A 23,926-nucleotide genomic window follows, 5' to 3' on the forward strand; every position below is an offset into this window, starting at 1 on the left:
AAATATCCACATTTAAGCAAAACCACCCCTCTCTGACCTGCAACATTCATTCTCTATCAATTCTGGCCTTATTATAAACACACACTGTGCATGATCTCAGTCCCTGTCTTAATCTTTACAAGAGGAAAGAAAATTAATACAAGAAACAAGCGTTATCAGAAGTAAATAAGCAAATCAGCTTCCATAAACAAAATTAAACCTACCTGACAATTTCATTAAAAACACCTAGATTCTCAAGTCTGACATATCACTTGAATCCAAGCCGTGAGGAAGCACACACATTGCCTCAAGCCAGCTGCCCTAAAACACTCAAAGAGCCCCAACTTGATACAGATTGAGGCACAGAGCTGCAGCTCCATTCTCAGCAGCACTCAATACCGTCTTCTCCCAGCTCTCACTGCCATCCCCAAAGAAAAACAGATTGCTTGTCTTCAGTAACTTAAACTTCAGTTCATTTATCTACCATACACCTCAAACTCATTCAGTAATGATGATAAACTCAGCAATTCAAATCAAACACATAATTAAAAACCCTTCAAGTGCTCTAGTTCCACTCAAGAGAAAACTGCAATCAAATATTCACAGTCTAAGTTTATTTTCAGCTGTGAAATTCTGACACCACTGAATCAACAGTATATTTCTTCAAATAACTTCAACAGAACTGGAATTTCAGGTTGATAATTATGGCATCATACAGCTACTGCTCTGGAGATTAATACTATCAGTTTCAGAACTATTTTTACTTTTACTATTTCACTTTTAAAATAACCTAATCTTTGCCATAAGGAGAGAAACCACAGTCCTTAAGAAACAGACCTTTCAGCAAAAAACTATAACTTTGTTTTATATTGTTTTAAAATTGGACTATAAATTTTCCTTTTAGGAACATTTATTAGGTCAAATTTTTAAATAAAGAAACTGATACCTAAAAACCACTCCCTTTAGAAAAAGCTGGAGAACAACTCAGAAGTTAAATATATTCCCATTCAATGTTCCAAGCAGAGTAACAGTAAATAGTGTAAAATGCAAATACAAAAGGTAAGAATTTCTTTTTTTTTTTTAATAGATTCCCCTCTTCCCCAGTCAAAACTGGAATTTGGTGGAGTGCTGTACACACAAGTCAGATTTTAAAGTTACCCAAAACTCTAAAGAACAGTAGTACAAACAGACTGGATCTTTCAATAAATACAGAGAATAAAATACTTCTATCTTTAAGATGGATGTTACTCCAGACCTATTCAAACGGAGGAAAAAAATCCTCAGACCAGGTGAATAGAGCAAGTGAAAATGAAACTATTTCATGATCTTTCAAAAAGCTTCAGTACTATGAGCACTCCTTCACTATAAATGACATTCATAAAACATTCCCATCACAGCGCTCAGAAGTAAGATCGTATCACAAAAACCTAACTGCTGAACATAAAGATGTTGACAGAAGACTCATAAAACTGATTTCTCTGATGAACAAGTAATTTAAAGAACAATGCAGCAGAACGTATTTCTTAACCTGTTCACACCTTGTAAAGGCAGCATCTGGCAAGCGTTCCCTTTCTGGATATTGCTTCCAAAAAACCACACACAAGCACACACTTCTAATAGCTTTTCACTAATCTCTCTTCAATCTTCTTATTCCAACAGATCCCAAACGTTAGTCCACATGGAAAATTTAATACACAGATAATACAATTAATATAATTAATTATATATATTAATATATAATATGTATAATTTTCAATTTAAAAAACTGTTTTGCAGTAATGTTTACAATGCTGTACTATAAGCTGTACTACTGAACACAGCTTATTGCTTGATCCTCTCCTGGTATTTTCTGCAGTGAACAAACAGATGTGAACTTGATGGGAATTTTAACACACTTGATATTTTACTGTTTCTCATTAATACTACACTGATGATTTGCAGAAGGAGAAGGATTGCACCAACACTGCCATTCTATGGTAATATGTGACTTGTGCCAAATTTTAAGGTAGGCAGTACAAAAACTCCTTGCTAAAATGAGTAGATAAAACCAAAACTCAGGATAGGAGACAGAAACATTTGAAAAAAGCATATTTCCTTTCCTCAAGAGCAAAAACATTTATACACTCAGTGAGGAGAAGGAGGGAAGCCAAATAAAAAATTATTTCAAGAAAGAGAACAAGAGATAAAAAGCACTTTCAGAAGCAGCATACACTGGATACTTGAGATCCACTCTGAGATAGTTTAGTACACACATGCAGTTATTCTATGAAGTATTTGTTGTAGCAGACGTGGAAAAGGGGAGCAAGAATTTCCACTCACATAGAACCTCACATTGCTCTGCCCAAGACAGCGAAACCCAGACGTTAAATAAATCTTTTACCCAAGTTAAACGCACAGGGCCACACACTCCAAAGAAACCATCCTCTGGTTCATTCAAGCAACAGTCAACCAAACTTTTACAGAACTATTAGCGGCTATCACATGGCTTGATATGGCTACAGGGAGGTGGCTACTAATGTGAGAGTGGCACACAGAATGCTAAAACATTTAGCTTGGTCAAAATACTAAGATTACAAGCTTTAGGGATTGTCAGCAGATGTTCTGGCTTTTACTTTTCGACTAGACAGGAGACAGTCACTTTGGTTCACTGACATTTCATATGTTTTCCACATTCTCACTCTCTTGCAAAGGGGGATGGCTTTATAGATAATTTAAGCTAATTTAACATTGCTAAATGCTCCACATCATGTCTTTTAAATAATGTATATATATTTTATGTCAGGGCATATTAAGAGAAAACCAAATATGCTCAAATTAGTAGGAAGCAAATTTACTCCAAACTGCTGTGGTCCACGATGTTCTTCAATCTCCTCTTGCCATTTCTATAATGGACACAATTCTCAAAGAGTAAAAAAAAAAACGCCAACTACATAAAAGCTGGTGAAATTGTATTAAAATCTTATGCATCTTCAGAATTTGTTTCTATTTTGACTTTTTAAGTCACTTAGCAGACAAAACCAAAAGAATTGGCCCCATAATAAGACCCTCATTACTGCGCATTCCTTAGGATGAAATATTCTCACCAAATCTAAACATTTGAAACAGCTTTAGTGAAAAAATATTTTGCTTTTTAAAGTCAATATGTAGTAGACAAATAAGCACATGGTTATGATATGATACAATAAGCTTCTAGGACATGAATGAACAAGTTCCATAAGCTTCTCTTTGAATTAACAAAAAAGCAGGCAAAGGATCTGGAACTATGCCTCCCTACTGTGCTTCCCACATCAGCCATCCCATGGGTAAGGGGTTTTTCCTCAGCATCTATATCCATTTTTAAAAATTAAAAGTGCCCAAATCACAAAGCCATTCCACAATATTGCAGTGTATTCTTTTCAATTGTACAAACTGGCTTGTTGCATATGAACTAAGTTTTCCTGTACTGCACCCATCTCATTCACCCTTGTTAAGACACATTTTAAGTAGCTAAGGCAACATTAAATGTATTCCACCAGCACCACCTGGTGGGCCCTCAGCTGTATGCTAGAGACCATGCCGTCTTATACTCTAAAGACTTCAAGGAGCCCTTTAACATTTACTAAAGCAAGTTGTTTTCTTACTCAGCTTAAATAAACACTGCCTATTAGATCTTCCAATTTTTATAGGAAAAAGAACCTTTCTTGTAAAAGGTAAAAGTAATAAAATAAGAACACTTACACTTTACTCTTTTTTAAATTCAAAGCTATTACATCCCTACAAAATACATAAAGATGACAAGTAACCAGCTAGTTAACAACAGTGGTTTAACTAAATTGCAATTTTTAAAACTTGCAGGTTTCCTAGGTAGTAAGTTTTCACTGTAAACATTTTCAAAGCTATGTAAAACATTTAATGTATGTATAATAAAGAAAAGATGTATCAGTCTAGACATTTGTGGGTTTAAAGATGAATGCATCTTCCTGACATTTTCAATAACCTTACCAACATTTCAGACTTCTACAATACATTGAGGTCAGTTCCCCACAATCAAATGTAACACTGGACTAATAACCAGGGAAGCAAAAGGCAACTTTATCCAACTTTACGTAACTTGCTGTTCCTACAACTTCCAAATTCCTGATCTATAATTTCAGTCCTTTAAAATACCAGTAAAAAGAACAGACTGGTGTACAAAGAAGATACTTGGAAGAAAATCCTGGTCACTCTAAAAGCAAAGGGTATGCCAACCTCAAAATGGGATGAGATTTTCATATTTGGCCATAAAATGATCTGCCACAAAACTCCCTTCACAATCATGATTTAGTAATTGTGGCTAATTCCTCTAACACAACTTTTTACATATTTCTTGATAAATATACTGTTCATAAACTTGTGGCTACAAAAGCCAGAGGTTCCCACAAAGTACAACACTAAAAAAGAGTCTAAGGTTTATTCAGTGTTATTTACTAAAATAATTAGGGTATGAATCACCTGGGACAGAAAAATAAAAATAAATAAAATGACAACATTCTCTAGGAAAGAATGCTGCCCTTAGACACTCAGTTGGAATGTATCAAGCTTTAATTATGTGACAGATGTTATGATTAAAACCAACTAAGAAGGGGCAAGGAAGACTTAATTAAGCACATACTCAAAAGAAGATTGGGCTACTTCATGAATGAGAAATCCATTGGGCCTTACCGGAAACAGAGAAGTCATAAATAGTTCCTGATCAGCCTAACACCCAAAAAGGTTGAGAGTTACACTATAGAAATAGGATGTCTGCATCTGTTGTTACATGTCTCCCTACACACCCATTTTTGCTGACTAATGAGAACCAGTTACGGCAGGTTGAAAAAGCTCTTCACAGGAAACAACAATAACCCTCATGTGCATTCTGACTCGTCTTGGTCTTTCTGCTCCTGTCAAGCAAGACATTGCACATGGCAGAAGTAACTTGAGCGGCCCCTTCAGCTCCTCACCAGGACCAAAGGCAGAGCTACCTGCCCCTTCCAGCAACTCATGTCTGGGCACACGAGTGTTCCAGCACCTCTGTGCTGTGCACAGCACAATTCCTTCTGCTGTGGTGGTTACTGTGGCCAGCTGGAGCCTGCAGCACAGTACAGGCTGGGCTGTGATTTGTGCAGCCACATGTGCTTCACAACAGGAACAACAGGACACCAGGATTGATGGACCCTGGCTCTGACACAGCTATGCCATTGCTTTTTTGCATATGAGAAACATAAATCACAGAAGTTCAAGATTAAAAGGTTCTGGTATATACCAAATACATTCTATATATAATGTATTCAAAGAATAAAAAAGCCAAAGAGATTTTCAAAAGCCTGTTCATTCTGATAGATGACCTAAGATTCATAATCTGGTGTTTCCCCATCACCAATAAAGTAGTGGTATAGCAAAGGAAGATGTTAGACTCATGAAAAAGGATTATACTAGAAAGTCATCATTATTCCATAGAATCAAGGTGAAAAGCATCCAGTTAATCGGTGTTTTTAAAATAATATAAAGAATTAGCTTTAAATGTGAACAATATATAAAACCCAGGAGATATTTTCATTGCAGAATATATTTAATACTAAAAACACTGCTGATGAGAAAGGAATGTTCCTCAAATTCCCACTGCTTCACTCAAAACCTTTAGTTTTACACGCCATAAAAGTGTTGCTTATATGACAGTCCATCTCTCAAAATCAGTCAAATTAGACAAAAGCTGTTAAAGCCAACTTTAGCAAAAATATTACAGAAAAGCTCATAGTGACTCACAGCTGCAGCTATTCAATTAGATGCAGGAGGGACACCATAAGCCTTAAAGTACAGCTCCTGCTTCAGAGCTCCCAAACACACAAGAATTTAACCCCACAAAGAGTCTTCAGAGAGCACACCAAATGACAGGAATGAAACAGATCCCACATAGTCGCTCAGCTGCATTCTGGAAGTATCCATAGAAAATATTAGGTGAAATTCTGCTTACAACTAGCATTTTGAAGTCAGAACACACACACAAAAAAAGTCAGTGTTTCTAGCCATGTATGCATTTGTTCTGTATTTTATGAAGTTCACTAGAAACTATGCCATGCAAAGAAAGGAATTTGGTCTTGACCAACTCAATCTACTTTGTAAAGTAAAAACTATGACATTATTTCATAGCAGGGACTCTGTTTTACAGCAGATTACAACACAGACTAGCATCATCTCTTTCAGTTACAAGCCCTACATTTGAAACAGCTCACTGACCCCACAGCAAGGACAATAAATAAACACCTTATCAGGCAGCTGCTGAAGTGACAGAAGTTCAAGGCAATCATCCTTTCATTAGGAATTATTTCTCTCCTGTACGGCCACAAATTATATTTAGTATCAGTTAAGCTGATGGTTTTCCTAGTAGACAATGCAGATGTTTAGAACCTACTCAAGAGGAAAGAATTAGGCCTGTTTCAATCCATCTTTAGCAAGATACTCTAATTAGTATTGGTACTGTTGCTTCAGATAATTAAAAATTGCTTATCTTAAAGTAACACCTAGTCTTACAATGATACTGTGTTTCCCAATTTTTCTAGTATGCTTGTGCAAAACTAAACTTCCCTACAGAATCAAAGTACAGTCTTTCAGATGAAGAACAACATGCAAAATGTAATGGTTTAAACCACCAAATTATAGTCTTTCAAAAACAGATAAAATGCAAGACTTTCTCAATGTCTGTTTACAAGAAAAATCTCTATGGACTCCCAAATCAAGAACTAGTTACCACACTAAACTAATAAAGCTAACTGTGTAGCTCCAGTCTGGAATCCTTTATTCAGCTGTGTGTATGAACCATGCCCTCAGCACATCCCTGCAAAGGGAAGAATGATCAGATATCTGTCTTCATCTTGTCTGAAAACGATGACATTTTTCAGGAAGAAAAGGGTCCAAATGGCAGGTGTCAAAGAGCTTTAGCTTCACACGTGGTGCTAGGAGGCAGAAAAAACAACAGCAGCGTGTGGCCATGTCAGAGCTGCACAGAAGCTGCCGTACAAGCGCATATCTGAAAAGAGCAAACCTCAGAGCCTGTTAAATCAATCTAGTGCCAGATGCTGTTATCAGAACAAAACTGGTGCTGTGGATTCATCCCCAGAAGAAATACACGTCCCATGTCTGCAGTGAAAAGTGAAAGACCTAGGGTGGCATGTCTCAAGACTGAAGGTGACAGTCACCTGTGACTGCCCCCACCACCTTCATTGACAGTTTCAGAAAACAAGCGCTGTCATTGCTCATGAAGCAGCTGGAGTTGAAGCTCCTTTATGTCCTTGCACAGAGCTTTAAAATCTGAGCTTCAGGTCCAAAAATATACTTCCAAGTTAACCATCCAACTAAAAAGCAGTCAAGTAATTAATTTTTACTTAAAACAGTGCAGTACAGTAGGAACTTCAGAGACAATTTAGCTAGTGCTCATCTCCTTGCTGCAGCAATGCCAAGGAAAAGAAATTGTGACAATATGGATGATGTTGTAGAATCAACATTACCTTAATGCAAAAGGACAAGTTTAACTCAAAAGAAGCACTTTTCATGCGATTACCATGCAACAGCAGCAATTCTAAGCAGTATAAATGAAACGTGGTTGTATTCAAATATGTTCAAAAGTTACCTATCAATCATCAATTACCTTTAGAAGAAAGGAAAATAAAAAAGGCTTTAGGACTGATATAGGAAATTAAAACCCTAGAGACCACTTCTAAAATATAATAGGCATGGAAATGGGTATGCTCTTTATAAATATACTTCATAATTTCAAGACCAGTAGTGACAGCACTCAGCAGTTTTGCATAACTAGATTATCCCAATGAATTCAGTGGAACAAACTGTACATACAGCACTGAAAACATGTAGCCCAACACTGATAGGATTTTACTCAACCTGTTTCTACCCAGGAGGGAAGCACAGGGAGAAAAAGAAACACAATGATTTTGGCAGTCAGGCTTCAAAAAGAAGAGAAACACTATGTGATGTTAAACACTCACATTTCATACCTTTGCAGACAATCTTTGAAATAAAATCACCTAGGAGCACATTAGAAACATGGCACAGTCCAAAAAGATGATGATGCTCCCCAAAAAGCCTATGAAAACTCTTCCCCACTGAAGGGCTCAATAAGCAGCCTATTTTAGCCCCTGTCCCTCACAGTTCTCAAGCACTTGGTGAAGGTGACAAGCTTGACTCAACACCATGAAACATAGCAGACCAAAGGAATCTGCAATTCCAGAGCAGAAGGCTGTCACCAACACTGTCCTGCCAGCAGCTTCTTCTCAGCTCAGCCAAGCAGAAATAGCAGTGCCCTGCAGTGATAGCACATGGCAAAAGCTGGTGTTTAACCTAGTCCATTTACAGCTATGCAAGATCTTACAAGAGGTAAGAACTATCCTGGCTGTTCTTAGAAACAGCAGAGACAAAGGGTAAAACCCTGAAACCTGGTTGTTTCATGCTCATGTATAATAACTCAAGTTGCAGCATTACCAAATATCAAGGTTGAGGAAACAAACAAGATGTAAAAAAAAAAAAAAGAAAAAAAATATTTCTGCCTGTAAAGAAATACCTAGACCTTACTAGTACCACTTGTATTTGGTACTGTCACTGACAATTTATAAAATACGGGAAAATGTCTGACTAAAGTCTATTTAATTTTTAAGCCAAAACATTTCCCTATTGCATGCACTGTCATACCCACATCACCCTTCTGTGGGACACAGGACATTCAAGAAAATAAATGCTCCACCAAGGAGAGACCATCAGGCTCTTGAGTAAATAAAGATATCTCAACCAATTTATTTGAGCTTCATAGAGCATTCAGATTTAATAACATAGCATTAAGAAGCATCACATGTGAATAGCCAAGTCTGAAATTACCTAAAAAGGCTACAAGAACATAGAAAGGCTACAAGAAAAGGCATTCTAGTGCTATAATGGCTCTTGCAACTCACTTTTATCTCAGAATGCGCAACACAGATGCAGCAACTGCTGTGCCTAAAATACAGTTAGTTAATCCAGACCAAAGGCTGGAGCTTGGAGTCACATGAACTCTCAGGGAGACTTTGTCCCCAGAGTGGAGCATAACTGGACAAGACCACAGCATATGGAGGAAAATGCCTCTTGGAGAATGGCACCTCCAGCAACTGTCATTTTCTTTAATGCTCACTCTGGGCAATTGGGAGGCAGCCTGGCCAGTGCTGCTGTGCTGCCTCCACAGCCCTGATTCATGCAAAATTCTGAACTGTAGCTTTGGCCAGAGACAGGCTTTGTGTTTCCCTTCTATGATTTCCTACAATAGCATTGATCTTGGTACTCAATCTCTCCTTGTAGCCCAACCCTCTCCTCAGCACAGGTCCAGAAGGCAAAGCTGGAGTCAATCATACCCCTTCTACTTGGGCTGAGCAGTGCAACGTAGAAAGATTCTTCATACAGGGAAGGAATCACAGATCCTCTGCTGCTGCTTCTCTCTGCTCCCTCCCTATCCCTTTTAACAGTGAGGCTGTATCCAAAGACTTCATATTAAATATTTTTAACCTACAGACACTTTTTGGCACAGCCTACTGAACTCTGAAGTATCCAGGTTTTCCACATAGAGAAACTCAAAGTAAATTAAGAGTTCTGGAATCAGAATAAATGCTGGCAGGAAAAATTCTTTGAGGTATTAAATAAGAAAAAGTGTTCTTTCTAGCCATGTAGTTTCTTTTTAGTTTACTTTCATTTGGAATTCACAAAAAAAAAAAATAAGCTGTTTTGGTTTACAGAAGATGCATTCACCTAATGAGTTTATTCTCCAGCTCAACATATTCAAGACATATGTTATATAAAGTGCTTCATGCAGATCCAATCAAAATTATATGCCTGTACTTTTCAAAAACCATTTCTACAAATTAAATCATGACAGTGCACTTACAACTTTTAAAGTATTCATTTGCTGGGGGTTTCCTTTTTACTTTTTTTTCAAACAGGACAATACAGTTCCTTTGATATTTTCCTGGGATCTAGTTTATAACTATTCAAAGCTGTCAATTATCAGGAAGTGTTCCATTCAAGGAAAATATTTTTCTTCACTGGAAAAAAAGGTTGTAAAACTGAGGTACTAGTTTAGTGTTTCCAGCAAAATCTATTCATTCCTATAAAGGAACTGCAGCATTATAGTATAAAAAGGATTATAGCAACAGACAGTAAAAAAAAATCCAAGAAAGTTAAAAAAAGAGTAGGTTACTCTTCAGAAAAAAGTAACATTTTTCATGTGAAACTAAAACAAACCAAAAAAAATCAATTGAAGATTACTTTACCTTAACAAGCACTTTTAATAGCTCAGTTACTTTTCTTAGACAGATTTAAAGGCAGGAAGATGTACTCAAATGTCTGTAGAGCAACAGAAGAAGATTGAGTGCCTTGTTATTAAATTACCCACTCTTCTCTATTTAGGCCTCTATGGCTCATCCATGACTTCTCTGCTCTCCTCATTGTCATAGTTTTAAATATTATTTTACTTCTCTCATATGCAACTGCTGAGCATCTGCAGTAAGAGATCCGAATATCTCCAAATGAAAGAGAGCTAAATATAAGGTATACTGTATTTTTTATCCATTAACCATATACAACAGTGGACACCTTCTCATTCATTTTGTTTTACAAACAGAAGTATGTATCAACCTCTGGGAAAAAAAAAAACGCAAATAAAAGTAATGACCAAATCCCCATAAACTTGAAATACATTAATGAATTGCATGTTTTTACAGACAGCAAACTCCTTTCATAAGACTGGAACCAAAAGCAGGGGGTACAGCAAAAATAGGTATCTGGAATTAGTGAAATAAAAGTTCAGTTAGGTAGTGCTATATCTGTTTCCCCCCTTCTCTTAAAAGGGAATAATTTGTTCCCTTAGGTTGTGGCAGATCCACACAGGAGACTTTCTTTGAGTAATATCACTAGAACTGGCATAAACATATGCTGAAATATGACTTCATTTAAAATACATTTTTTACTCAGTTACAAACACTTTAAAAAAAATTCTGAACAGAAATTTCTCATCTTTCAATTCTAACCAATTACTTGTAGATTTGAAAAGAAAATCCCAACTACAGTCTTTTTGTTTTATTAATTATCCAGCTATGTAAGCACAGGATAAGATGACTTTCCAGTTTTTTACACCTACTAAATCACAAAAATGCATCCTACTTTTTACATCACAATTTTCAAAATGATTCTCCAGTCATAGATATGCTACATAGCACTTAAATAACCAACTACAATTCTAGCAACATAATTCCTTACAATAGTGTGAAGGTACCTTAACATGTCTGTACATCTAATTACTGGTGAACCCAACAACACATATTTTGCAGAAGAATACCTTGGAACATGCATATTTTTTTAACCTTATCACCCCTCTTTTTCATCACCACCCTACTTTATAATGGGAAAGTCTCTTAGAAACATTTGAGAAGCTGAAAGCCAGTTACATGATTTTAAACAAAGGCACTAACAAAACTAAAATGGGCAACTCTACCTTTTCAAATATAACTATGTTGTTTTCTCTCACAGATGCCAAAGTTTGCACCAGGAAGTTCATACTCAGTTCTTCCCCTGCCATGTGGGCAATGAGCATCTATCCTACTTCTACTTCTCTGGATGGCTCATTATTTTTATGCCTAGATCCTGCAAGACAAGCCACCATTGAAGAGTGAGGGTCTTGGAATAATTCTTTCAGCTTTTGGAAACTGCTGAATGCCTCAGAATCACAATGGTTGAATCACAGTCACAATCACCTGTGGAGACTGACTGGTCCTACACTCTCACTCAAAGCAGGGAGAATCAAAGCAACTTGCTCAGGGCTGTGTCCAGTCAGGTTTCAAATATTTCCATGAGCAAAACTCTAAAACCTACTACATATTAGCAAGAACATTTGCATCCTCTGTAGCTGAGATGTGATGTTTTGATAGTATTAAGCTGAGGTTCCAAGCTTTTTTAATAGCAGGTTAAAAATTTAGCACCAAATATACACTTAAGAAAAGCACATACTTGCCCTGGAACAGCGGGGCATAAATAAATGGAGATTTTAAGAGTAGTCAAAACTCTGTTTTCAAAAACAGTGCTGCACTGAGAATTCACTAAACAATCCCAGCTTCCTCAAATGCTGTAAGCAAAAAGAAAACATGAAATTGTTTGAAAATTAAATTAATGGAAATATGTGCCCTGCTGATTCCAGCAGGAACAGAGCAGGCTCACTCAATTTCCACTGCCTGATGTTAAACTGTTAAGACTGTTCTTGCAGCTGATAATTACCAGCTGTTACTTTAAAGAAAATTAACAACAAAACAACAATTTGGAGATCAGGGCAATGGAAGAGACAGCACAATATTAAAACAATAATTGTCCAGATGAGAACCAGAGGTTATCTGAGAGAGACTCCACGGCAGCACAGCAGTGCAGGCCTGGAGGGCTCTGGCTGATGCAGACAGCTCCTGCGGGGGGTTATGGAGAACATATGCCAGGGTGGGATACGCAGCACCCTTTAATAGGGCAGAGCATCTCCTGCCCCCGGGCGCCTGCTCAGCTCTGCTGGCTACTGCAGGAGGTGGCAGAGCCAAGCCTTGTCCTCAGTCTGCCCCTGGAAGCCAGGCCAGCAGTGCTGGGCTGTCAGCGTGCCCAGAGCTGGAGCGGCGCGAGGCTCGTGTTCGCACACCAGCACCACGTGCGGCATCACAGCCCAGATCCGCGTGGGACCAGCCCGGGGCTTGGACTGGCCAGCTGGGGACGAGGCTGACAGGATCTTCTACACCCACTGCAGAGATGGCCAACAGGCTCCTCCTCCACCAAAAGAACAAGGCACAAACATCAAATACTCCCCAGTGCCCCCACAAGGAAGGATAGGCTTCCCAGTCTAAGCACACACAAAATGTCAGCCAAATTCAGATCCATATTACATTAAGGAACGGCTGGTGTAGATTTTAATATGAAGGATCAAATTTCCACAATCTTTTTTTTAAATATAAATTTGCATAAAGGAGAATTTAATCCTGAAATGCCATGTAATTATTTCTAAACTATATACTTGAAATTATTTTATAAAATAAGCCACAGATGGGTATGTTCAGAATTGTCAAGATGTTGATATACTTTCTTAAAAATATATAAATTATGCTTTAATACCACAAATTGACATGTCCTGGATTTGAGTCTAATCAGACCCTGAAAACTAGAACAAACATTTCACAAGCTCCAAGCTTTGACTTCCTTTGAAATCCATAAAAGCTCACAACATTACCATCACCACATGCAAGATGCGATTTATGCAATCTAAATATATTAAGTGTAACATACTAAAGAAACCCCAAACTTGTATTCTGTCATTAAATTCAATGGAAACTAACCTACAAAAACTTCATAAATAAGGAATGGACATGAACTCAAACCATATATACTCCATTAAAATTCTGACAAGACCTGCTGTAATCACTAAGACATCAACCTCCACTGAGTGCTAGAACTGGTATTTCAGATGACTCAAATACAATTTACATAAAGAAAACATCTCGCTCGAAGTCCGCTGTACTAATTATAAATATTATCACAACTTAATATGAACCACAGACTAGCTTTGCTTCATAATGCTAGTATCTACAGTTGAACCAAAAAGAATTAATTTTGCATTTTATGCATTGCATACTAAATAAAGTATACTGACACAAACCAGCATTTCATCTGTATCTTTATAAAAATCTGGAAGAAATTTCCTACAGACCATAAAACTGAATAGAATCTGCTTCAAATTACGTGCCACCACTTTTTTCTTCTCACATAGCACCAGAACAACCCCAGGCTCCAAATCTTGTCTCAATCAGAAAACATTATTCTTGTTAGTGTAAGAAGCCCAGTAACCTACAATCTACTGTAACTGCTTTACCAAAGAGAAGCCAGTAAGAGGAAAAATAATTTCCTCTAGCTGGATCTGCTAATAATAAGCTCAGACTTTCCAGTGAATGAGGGGTCTTCTCCAGAAAGGCTATGAGATCATCAACCAGCTCCCCCAAGCAGAAAGCTACAACCAAGGCAGCACCAAGTGTCTGTGGACACTCGGGTACAAGCAGCAAGATGATGGCAGAGCAATTTCCCTACAGGAGCAGGCATTAACAAGAGGAATAGTCAATAGGAGAGCCTTAAGCATTCCTTTAAAAGGAGTTAAACATTAGTTTAAAAGTCTTTTTACTGTTCTTGTTAGCTAGAAAAATGGGATATATTAAAAAGATACCATATCATGATATCAAAATTACTTTATTTTAAGACATTGAAATTGACAATGTCTCTTTCTAGTTACTCTTACAGCAGAAAATTACAGCTAACATTTCCTTTTGCAGAGACATAACCACTGAGAAGTAACACAGGAATATCCAGTTTGATTTACTTAAAAATTACAAACTTCTAGAAAATAACTTTAATTAAAAAGAAAAAAAATGTAACTTGGAGCTGTAATTTCATACTATGAGGAAAAATAGACCAGGAACAAGCAATAAATGCATCACTGATTTTACTGAAAGCCCACTTACAAAGTATATTTAAAGTACGACATCATAATGGTGACAAGAGAATCACCCATGGAGGATGCATGTTTCCCTGAATCATTTACATCAAATTCAAATGTCAAAATGTATTTATCTAAATGTTAGTTCTAGTTCAACCAAATAAAAGAACTGAACAGGCAGTAGGCATGTTGCCTTGGCTGCCAAAGAAGTTTTAGAAAATATAAATTTAATTATGTTTGAGAGAGAAATTTTATGTGAAAAGCCAATTTATTATAAGCAATAACTGTAACTGCTTATAGACATCATCGCCCCCCACCTCCAGGCTTTTGATTTAGAAACATCCACGGACAGCTGAGCTGTTTGAATAATACTTGCTGTTAAATAAAAAAAAATCTGATTTAATTAGAAACTGATATTAATTGCAATTGCAAATAGGACTAAAGCAAGAATTTTATTTCTACATGAGCAACAAATTTACCTTCAGGAGCACTAGGTATTATAAGAAAAGGAAAATATCTAAACATGCAGAACTCCTAGATGGATGTGATTACATCTATAATCGTGCATGAAGTTACCCAAACAACACCAGTCTACCCCCAAAACTGAAAAGGAAGAAGAAAGCCAGCATCACTCTCTCCCCTGCACTTGCTCATTGTTGCTGCAGGAGGGCTGGGTACTGAAGAAGATGCCTCATGCAGCTTGTGCATTTTGATGTCTCTGTTCAGGAGCAGTTTCTCGCCTCCGTATCACTCACCATGACAAACAGATCATTTGTCCCTCTCTCCACTTACTCATCATTGACAAAACTGCTGGGGCTCAGTTATAGAAAGGAATTATCCTCAACAGGCACCTTCAGTTATAACCACATGACACTGCAGTCATCTAAGTCTAATCCCTTTTCAAGCTGAAATAACCTACTAAAAGTCCCTTTGAGACACACAGCATGTCTATATTCTCTGCTTCTCGTGCCCTGAAAAAAGTAAAAGTGTGCTGAAGTATCTCCTGTGGCTGTGGCTTCTTTCAATGTCATTCATGGAGCTCTTAAGACTGCCATGCACTTTTGTTGATAAGAAAAGTTAAATGAGTCCAGGCAAGCATAACCCTCAGTCTGAGCATCACACAAAATTATTCTGAGGGAAAGTGCAACATGGGCAGCACTCACTCCTGCACCACCAACAGCCTCTAAGAGCCAATAGCCTGAAATCAGGATGAGAAATTGCAATTTCAGGTAATTGCAGAGGGAAAGAGTTCTTGCTTTACTGGCAGACAAATTGCGTTTTCTTTTCAGTCCTGGAAGATTCTGGGCTATCAGACACCTAGAGGTCATAAATATGCAATATTCAAATCTTCCTAAAATCCAATGCATTTTGTCTTTTTTTTTTTGTTTAAATCAAAGGTTGCACCAGTTGGTCTCCAAGTACTGGGGGAACTTGTTGGCAGTAGTACAGGAGGCGATTTCCTGAGGTTTATGACTAAAAAAGCCTGAAAATATTTTTTGGGGGAGATTGCTATCTAAACTTAGGATCTGCTCACAAACTTTCATTTTTAGCAGATCTCAACAGTATTGATACTTCAAAGAATAAAGAAACTTCTCCCCACTAATAAGAGCATTTATGACTTAAGATGAAAAATTTCCATCACTCTGATGGCTAGAAGACACTGAAATGAAGATATCTAATGTTTGAATGTAATCTAAGTGCCTATTCTAAGCTTCTGCTATCAGCATCAAAGGTAATAGCACAGTAAGTTTAAATACATAAGCAAATGCATATATCACATCTCACAACAATAAAGGATGCCCAGCAAGAGCTGAAATGCAGAACAGCAAATGTGGTTTTAGAAATGAATAGGTATGAAGTTTGGCAGAATCTCAGCTTAAGTAAAAATACATTACTGGCAAACTTACACAAATGGAAAAATGCTTACTTCTCCATCACTAGGTTCTTACAGAATGTCTACTTGAAGACAAAACACTATCCAAACATATAACCAGCTCTAATTGTGCAATAATACTCAGTCTTAGCACATTACAAATCATCTTGTATTTATATAATTTTAATCTGGATGCTCTCACTATTAATCACCCTATATTTACATGCTTCCATTTAAATTAACTCCTGACAGGATTTCACAAATAGCTCCTCTCAGAGCTTCTTTATATAGTAAGGAGCCCTAATGAAGTTTCTCAATCTTTACTAGTGAAAATTTACCAATTACCAATAGCTATTTCATGACACAGTCACTTAAAACACCCAAAGTGTTTCTCATGTCTCTTATGTACAAGAAGGATAAGAGTAATATCCCAAATGCCACAAGTATAATTTATTTTAGAAAGGCCATATTGACACAAAATTAACATTTTAATTATTTTAATTTACATTCACTTCCAGTATCAAAGATTTTGTTGACAATACCATACTAGTGTGGAGCAATTATATTTCATTTAGGCAATGGGTGAAGACCAGCAGCTTAAAATGCACACATGGGTAACAAGAACCACATCCCAATTTTCCATAATTAAATTCCCATAATTAAAGTTCTGCAAATACAAATGAGAAGGAGGATTTAATCTATTTAAAATACTTTGTACTTTCTGTTATTTTCAGGTCCAAACCCAATGGTTTTCAACCTGTAGTTCACAGGCTTCTTCCAGGATGTTTAAAATAGAACATGAAAGAGCACAGCCCACTGCAAGTAGGCTTACAGTTTCTCGAGTGATTTTTTTTACACTGCCATCAGTAAATTTCAATGATCTGCATATCAAAAATACATCAAAGAACCATCATTATTCAGCTCAGTCACTTTCTCTCAATCTGTTCTATCAGGTAACATCCAAATTTGACTACATTCCATTTCCATTACGACAGAAACTAAGGTTGACCACACACGTCACTTCAAAGAAAAAAAAGCCACCTGAAACTACAGAACCACACATGTTCATTTTGGAAGCTCTTAAAAAGCTGCAGCAGCAGCTTACCTGAAAGCCTAAGCTTTTCTGTTTGTTTGAAATCAGTATCAATACCAAGTCTGGAACAATTAAGGCTTAGATTATTAAAGCTTCACTCATTTTCTTCATGTGGGACCTGACAGTAACAGATCAAATTCTAACTTTCCATGCCTTCTGATGAATCAAGAGCATTTTCAAACATATTCTGGAGATACATGAAACAAGGGTATTTAGCTTACTCCAGCTTAAACAGCTGCAGTAAAGGAATTAGTAAGGAATTAATAAATTAATTAAAAAGGAATTAATAAACATAGTATTGAAAAAAACTCCTATGTGCAGCTGTTAGAAGAGTCTTCTTCAATGCCCAGTCTCAGAAACAGTATTAGGTCACATATTTCAGCTGAAGTCCAAACCCCAATTTTAAGCTTGGACTGAACACCACCCATTCATGCTCATGATTTGGGAACAGGAGTGGGAAATTTCTCTTGACATAACCTGCTGCACTGAACAGGCAAGGAACACACAGCTCAAATGAGGTCACAGCTGCACAAAGTTCCCACAGGCTGTACTTCAGTGTGTCTGTCTAGAGGAAGCACCTTCAAGCTTATGTGCCATGCCCCTTATTCACTGACTGCATTCATTCATTCTGCACCAATTCCTCAAGCTTCCTGCTTTCCTTGAGCCATCCCTTGATCCTGGCAACCACTCAGACACCTATTAACAAAAGGCTCCTTGCCTTCTCCTGCCAAGAAATACAAGATGGCACACAGTGCTCTGACCTGCACATGGGCTTTCACAGGGATTTAAAAGTTCCATCCTTTGGTATCTCTACTGATACTGCACATGGTAACAGCATGTCAACAGCAATGAAGAGTGGGTTGGTAACTCAAGAAAAAAAAGAATGTTGAACCAAATAAATACAGCAATTATGGGACAAGTAGCCATTTTATATGATCATCTTGTGTTATGTTTGTTATGCTAAATAACAGCTTTCTTTCTACAATATTAAACTGGTAAAAACCTTGCAGTGTTGACCAAAGAGCATAAAAAACTTCAAAAGCTGTAAGTACATTAAATAATAATCTAAATCACTTTAGCATGAAATAAAAAGCTTAATTTTGTCCTGTTATATAACTTGCCTCCTCAGAAATATCAAACACAGAAACCAACTACTTCTTTCACAGAATAAGCTGAGGTGATAGGGGCCTGGAAAGGATCATCAAGTCCTACTCCCAGCTCTGCACAGCACCATCCCCAAGAGTCACACCATGTACTTGAGAGTATTGTCCAAACACATCTTGAACTCTGTCAGGCTTGGTGCTGTGAGCACTTCCCTGGAGAGCCTGTTCAAGTGCTCAAACACCCTTTGAGTGAAGAACCTTTTCCTCATATCCAACCTAAACTTCCCAACTCAGCTTCGGGCCATTTCCTCAAGTCCTGACACTGGTCATGAGAGTGAAGACATCAGTGTCTGCCCCTCCTCTTCCCCTCATGAAGAAGTTGTAGCTGCAATGAGGTCTCCCCTCAGTCTCTTCCAGGCTGAAGAGACTAAGTGACCTCAGCTGTTCTTCACATGGCTTCCCCTCAAGGCCCTTCACCATCCTTGTTGCTCTTCTTTGTTTGATTGGAGCAATCTAGGAAACTTCAGATGTAGTCATCTTCCTTATATTTATTAAAACTTTTTTTATTTCTGGGCTTGGGAAATAGCCTTGAACAAGAGAATTTAGGCCAGAGGAATCTGTTAACACAGAAAGCCTTTAAGAAAGGAGATGGCATTGTACACACTGACTACCACAAAATGTGAAGTGATAATAGTTTTAGACTTCTACTAATGAAGTCAAACACACCCAAAAGATAAAATCCCCTATTCACAGTATAGTTTTACTGTTTTTGTGTACAGTTTTTGTGCTGTACATTTAAACTAAGACTAAATCTGATTTTGTCTTAACTGAGTTTTAGGAAAACTCCTAGTTTTGCTCTACAAACATACTTCACACAATACACACATGCCAAAACTGCTCCCAGGGACCTCATGGGCACATTCCATGCAGAAATGGTAGCTCTTGCTCACAGCACCTTTTTTCTCTGGTGTTTTTCAACAACCTTTTACCTTTCCAACAACTTTTTCTTTTGTGTTTGCAATTATTTTTGGAGGGTTTTCCCTTTTCACCTGACTTCTATTGTACTGCAGTACCAGATGAAGTCAAGCTGATTATCTTAAAATAAAGTTGTTTCATTAATCTGAAAATAACAAAGATCTGTAAGAAAACAGCCTGTGTTCAAATTACTGCTCAGTGGGGCACATAAAATTGAAAACAGAGAACTCATTTTGAAATCCTAAATATAAATGGCTTCTCTGTGAGAAAACAAAGGAGGGAAAGAATTTATCATGTTCAATTTCTCACTGTAATTATCTGATTTGCAAAAGTATATTTGAGATCAGTACATTTCTAACTGAAGAGAATGTATTACTGCCCTTAGTCATGTTGTCACACATTTAATGGTTTTTCCTCCTAAAATCCTCCCTTTCTTCTATTTATTTAGTACCCAATAAAGGCTTGAAGAGATTTACATATTGAGAATACATAACTTTTATAAACTCTTAGAAAGAGAAAACACAGAAGAGAAGCTGTACAAAACTTTCCCCGCAGACTGTTTTACTACACATTCCCTTGGACACAAGTCAAACGACATGTCCCAGTGTTCTGGAAAAATGGACTTTTTCCTTAAGATTTAGATTTCTTTCACTGGTAACATTTGCTTCCTGACCCCCTGCCTTCACATTGCTGAATCTAGACTCCATATACAACTTACTCTTTTTCCAAACTTAAAGGAATTAATAAATCTCTTTAAGTACATTGAAACACTTGCAATTGGTCCTTGTTCTCATCCTGAAAACTATTAATTATTTCTCTGAAATATCACAGACAGCTCCATAATTATTAAATGTATCATTTATACAGTTTGTTTATAAAGTTTCAAATTCATGATACACAAGCCAGAAGTTGCCACCTCCTGTTTCACCTGCCCCACCACAACTTCACTGCTTACCCTTTTCCTCCCCTCCCCTCAGAAAAACACAGCTAGAGATGGTAGAGGTGGGTACAATCAGGGCAGAGGTGAACCCTTGCTTCAAAGGCAAAGATCACCTCTGAATTTCCAATTTTTAATATAGTATAGATCCAGCTCAACATAGATAGCAGTCTATGGATACACCAGGAACAAGCACTGGATCCTGTTTTAAATGCAGTCACTTGTTCCAGTCCATGTTGTATCAAACAACAGATTAATTACTAGTCAAGTTATGAACAACCAAGAGTAGTAGGAGGAAGTCATCTCTATGCAGAGTGAGGTTCCAACTTACAGGACTGTCTCCTCTAAACGTAAGTACATGCAAAATGATTTTTCAGTTGAAGTATGCATGATCATTCAGCTGTGGTAAATAATCACAACAGAACATAACTTTTAAGTAAGGGAGGAAAGACAGTTTGGCTAGAAATCACTACATAATTTAGAATGTTTTCATTGACTATGTCTTCTTCACACACATTTTAAACCTCTTTGTTCCTCAAAGTAGTACTTTGCTGTTTAGGACGTCTTATGACTCCACTACAGCTTGAAAGAGATGAAAGCAAAACAAAAGTTCTTCAGTGCACATTTCAGATGTGTGCTTTGTTTCCGCTGAATATGTATTCCTTTAGCCAAAACTTTCCAAACTACTTTCCACCTCTGGATCAGACAACTAATGACCTAAGGTGTGTAGGTGTGTGTACATAAATGTGTCATCAAGAGAGTTATATAGCTTAACAGACAAAAATAACAGCTTAAAGGAAACACAATCAAAAAGAAATAGGAATAAAGTTTCCCATATCCCTACCCCCTTCATACTCTCAACAGACTTGAAACAACTGCATTAATGCAGCAAGCAATAGCTTGTAAAAGGATGCAAACCAGCTGAAACATTTGACAGACAGTGTTAAATACCAGAGGATTCATATCAACCACTTTATTTGAAAAGGTGCTTTGAAGTTGGCTATCTTTCATGTACCTCTTTCATGGCACATTAATAAGGAAAACTGAGATGGGGTAAATTAAGTCCCAAGGTCATATCTAGAGTTACAGCACTGTGGGTACCTGATGAAATACGGATTAATGCTGCATGAGCACTGAATAAATAAAACCACTTCTGTTAACCACTCAAACAAGTTTTACAAGTAGTTCTGAACTTTATTCGGCAACTAGACTTCAGACATCTTAATCCCCCCACACTGCTTTGAAACCTAATTATCATAATGTGAACCCGAATGTTAGGTCCCTTTCAAACTGCAAGTGCTATGAAGCAGAAAAGTAATGGGAATTAAGCTAGTGTAACATTAGAAATGTAGAGGCATGGAACTTGAAAGTGGCATTTGTTAAAGCTGAGAGAGCATAATGTAGATATTCAACAACATAAAACACACATTTAAATTGAAAAGGATATTTAAAGCATGTGCAGACACCTATAAAATACAAGCGGACCTAAAATCCTGTAGAACAAACATTTCTAAATCAATTTCTTGCCACCAAGGTCCAACTTCAAAAGGTTACAGTCCTATTCCACCTTAGCAGAAAATTTCTAAGTATTCTAAACCAGATAATTTAAACATTAAAGAAAACCCAATGAGAACTTTACTTTACTTTACAGACTTTCCTTTATTTGTCACAGTGCAGAAGTGTTTGAACTCAAACAGCAGTAAATTATTAATTACATTGCTTATAAAGTCTTGAGGGTAAGAAAAGATTTTGCTGTAAGTGGCAGAAAAGGATTTTGCATCAAGTTTAAAACCAAGTAGACAGAAATTAAACACCAACCCACTTCAACAACAAAAAATACACTTGCCTGGCTGCATTGTATGCTACATGTTGAAAACAATTAATTCCTGACATTTATCAAACTTCCTTTTAAATACAAGCTGAAATACTTTACTCTGAGTGTGCATTAATGCAGCAAGCACATAAGAAGAGCCAGACCAGTAAGAATGCTTGTATTGTGACAACAAAACCATTGAGGCTCAAAGACAAATTGTGATTTGATTCTGTCAAATACAAAGATTGAGCTGTTTGTTTTAGCATAGTCCACCTGTCATTCAGATTGCTGTCAGTTTGAGGCATCTTGGAAATGAAAGCTATCAAACAAAAACAGATTCCTGAAATATTTTTTCAAGATTTTCATTTAATCCAAAAAGGCCAATGAAATCCTGAAAGTTCATCATCTGCCATGTTAATGCTGAACACAATGTTGTTTCATTTACATTTCTGGTCCCGTTAAAACAAATATACTTGTCTAAACTTGAACATCTGTTTTGGTTATAATACAATGTATCTTTGGCAAGAAATCACAATAGAACTAACATAAATAATCAAAAATATTTATTGAACCTTGTAACAAAAACTGGTTTGTAACAAAAAACCCAAAGACTAGATATGACTGTCCCTGGCTCTAGTCCAAGCCTAATCTAAGTCAATAAACACAGCTCTAAAAGGGAAACTACATTAGAAACCAAAAAAAAAAAAAAAGGAAAAGAAAGTCCTGTAGTTATTTACATTGGATGTAGCTATCTGAAAGCATGTTAGTTACAAAAATAGTGAAAAATATTTGCTTTAAATCAAAAACTGTCAAGCTGAGTCCAGACAGGTTTTAAATCCACACAAAAAACAATGCCATATGCCTCATTTCCTACTACTGTCTTCACTGATTTGTCTTCTCTTTGTCAGTAAAACTCTATGCAGTTTATATTTGCCATTGCTAAATATTTTTAACTTTAATCACTTGTTTTTCATATATTATCTTTAGCCTTCATTATTTGTGCGTGCACCAACTGCACACACCTTTCTGAAATTACATCTTCTATTATTCCCTCACTTCCCTGAAAATGTATGCTTCCAAGCTCTATATGATGAACTGGACAGAAACATATGAACATATTTAAATTTTTTAATAATCATTCCTGATCCTATTCTCCACTGCTAATATTTCCGGAGGAAGTTGAAGTCTGTAGTACCTCCCCATCATTCACCTTTCAGAACAACAGCTTAGGCTGAGTGTTCAACCTCATCTGCCAAGCCCCTTTACATTTTGACTCCTTTAAGGAAAAAAAAAAATTAACACAAATACAATCAGTAATTTTCTAAAACTTGCATACAGGAATTAGCTGAGGTCTGTTTTTCTGGGCAATGATTTCCACCTTGATACAGCTCAGTGCATCCCTGTGAGAAGCTGAAAGCTTGGGAAATGGTATCATGTTAGATGCAACTGACTCATTCTGTTACAGTTCAAGTACTGGATGGGGATTTTTGTTCCAGGGGGTTTTAAGTAGTTTTGTTTTGTTTGGGGTTCTTTGTTTCTTTGTTTTCCCCACAGTTCAAAAACTATGTTGATTAGCAAATCCATTCTTTATTTACAGCTGCAGCCTGCTGAAGCAGGCCTTCT

The 23,926-nt window shown here is 37.0% G+C and overlaps 1 protein-coding gene across 6 annotated transcripts in view; it reads right to left on the reverse strand.

The window, feature by feature from the left end:
- Positions 1–23,926, reverse strand: part of SRBD1 (S1 RNA binding domain 1) — a 124,752-nt gene that overhangs the window by 63,719 nt on the left and 37,107 nt on the right. The window lies entirely within an intron of this gene.

Source organism: Passer domesticus, chromosome 3 (genome assembly GCF_036417665.1).
Source record: "Passer domesticus isolate bPasDom1 chromosome 3, bPasDom1.hap1, whole genome shotgun sequence".
Taxonomy (NCBI): Eukaryota; Metazoa; Chordata; class Aves; order Passeriformes; family Passeridae; genus Passer; species Passer domesticus.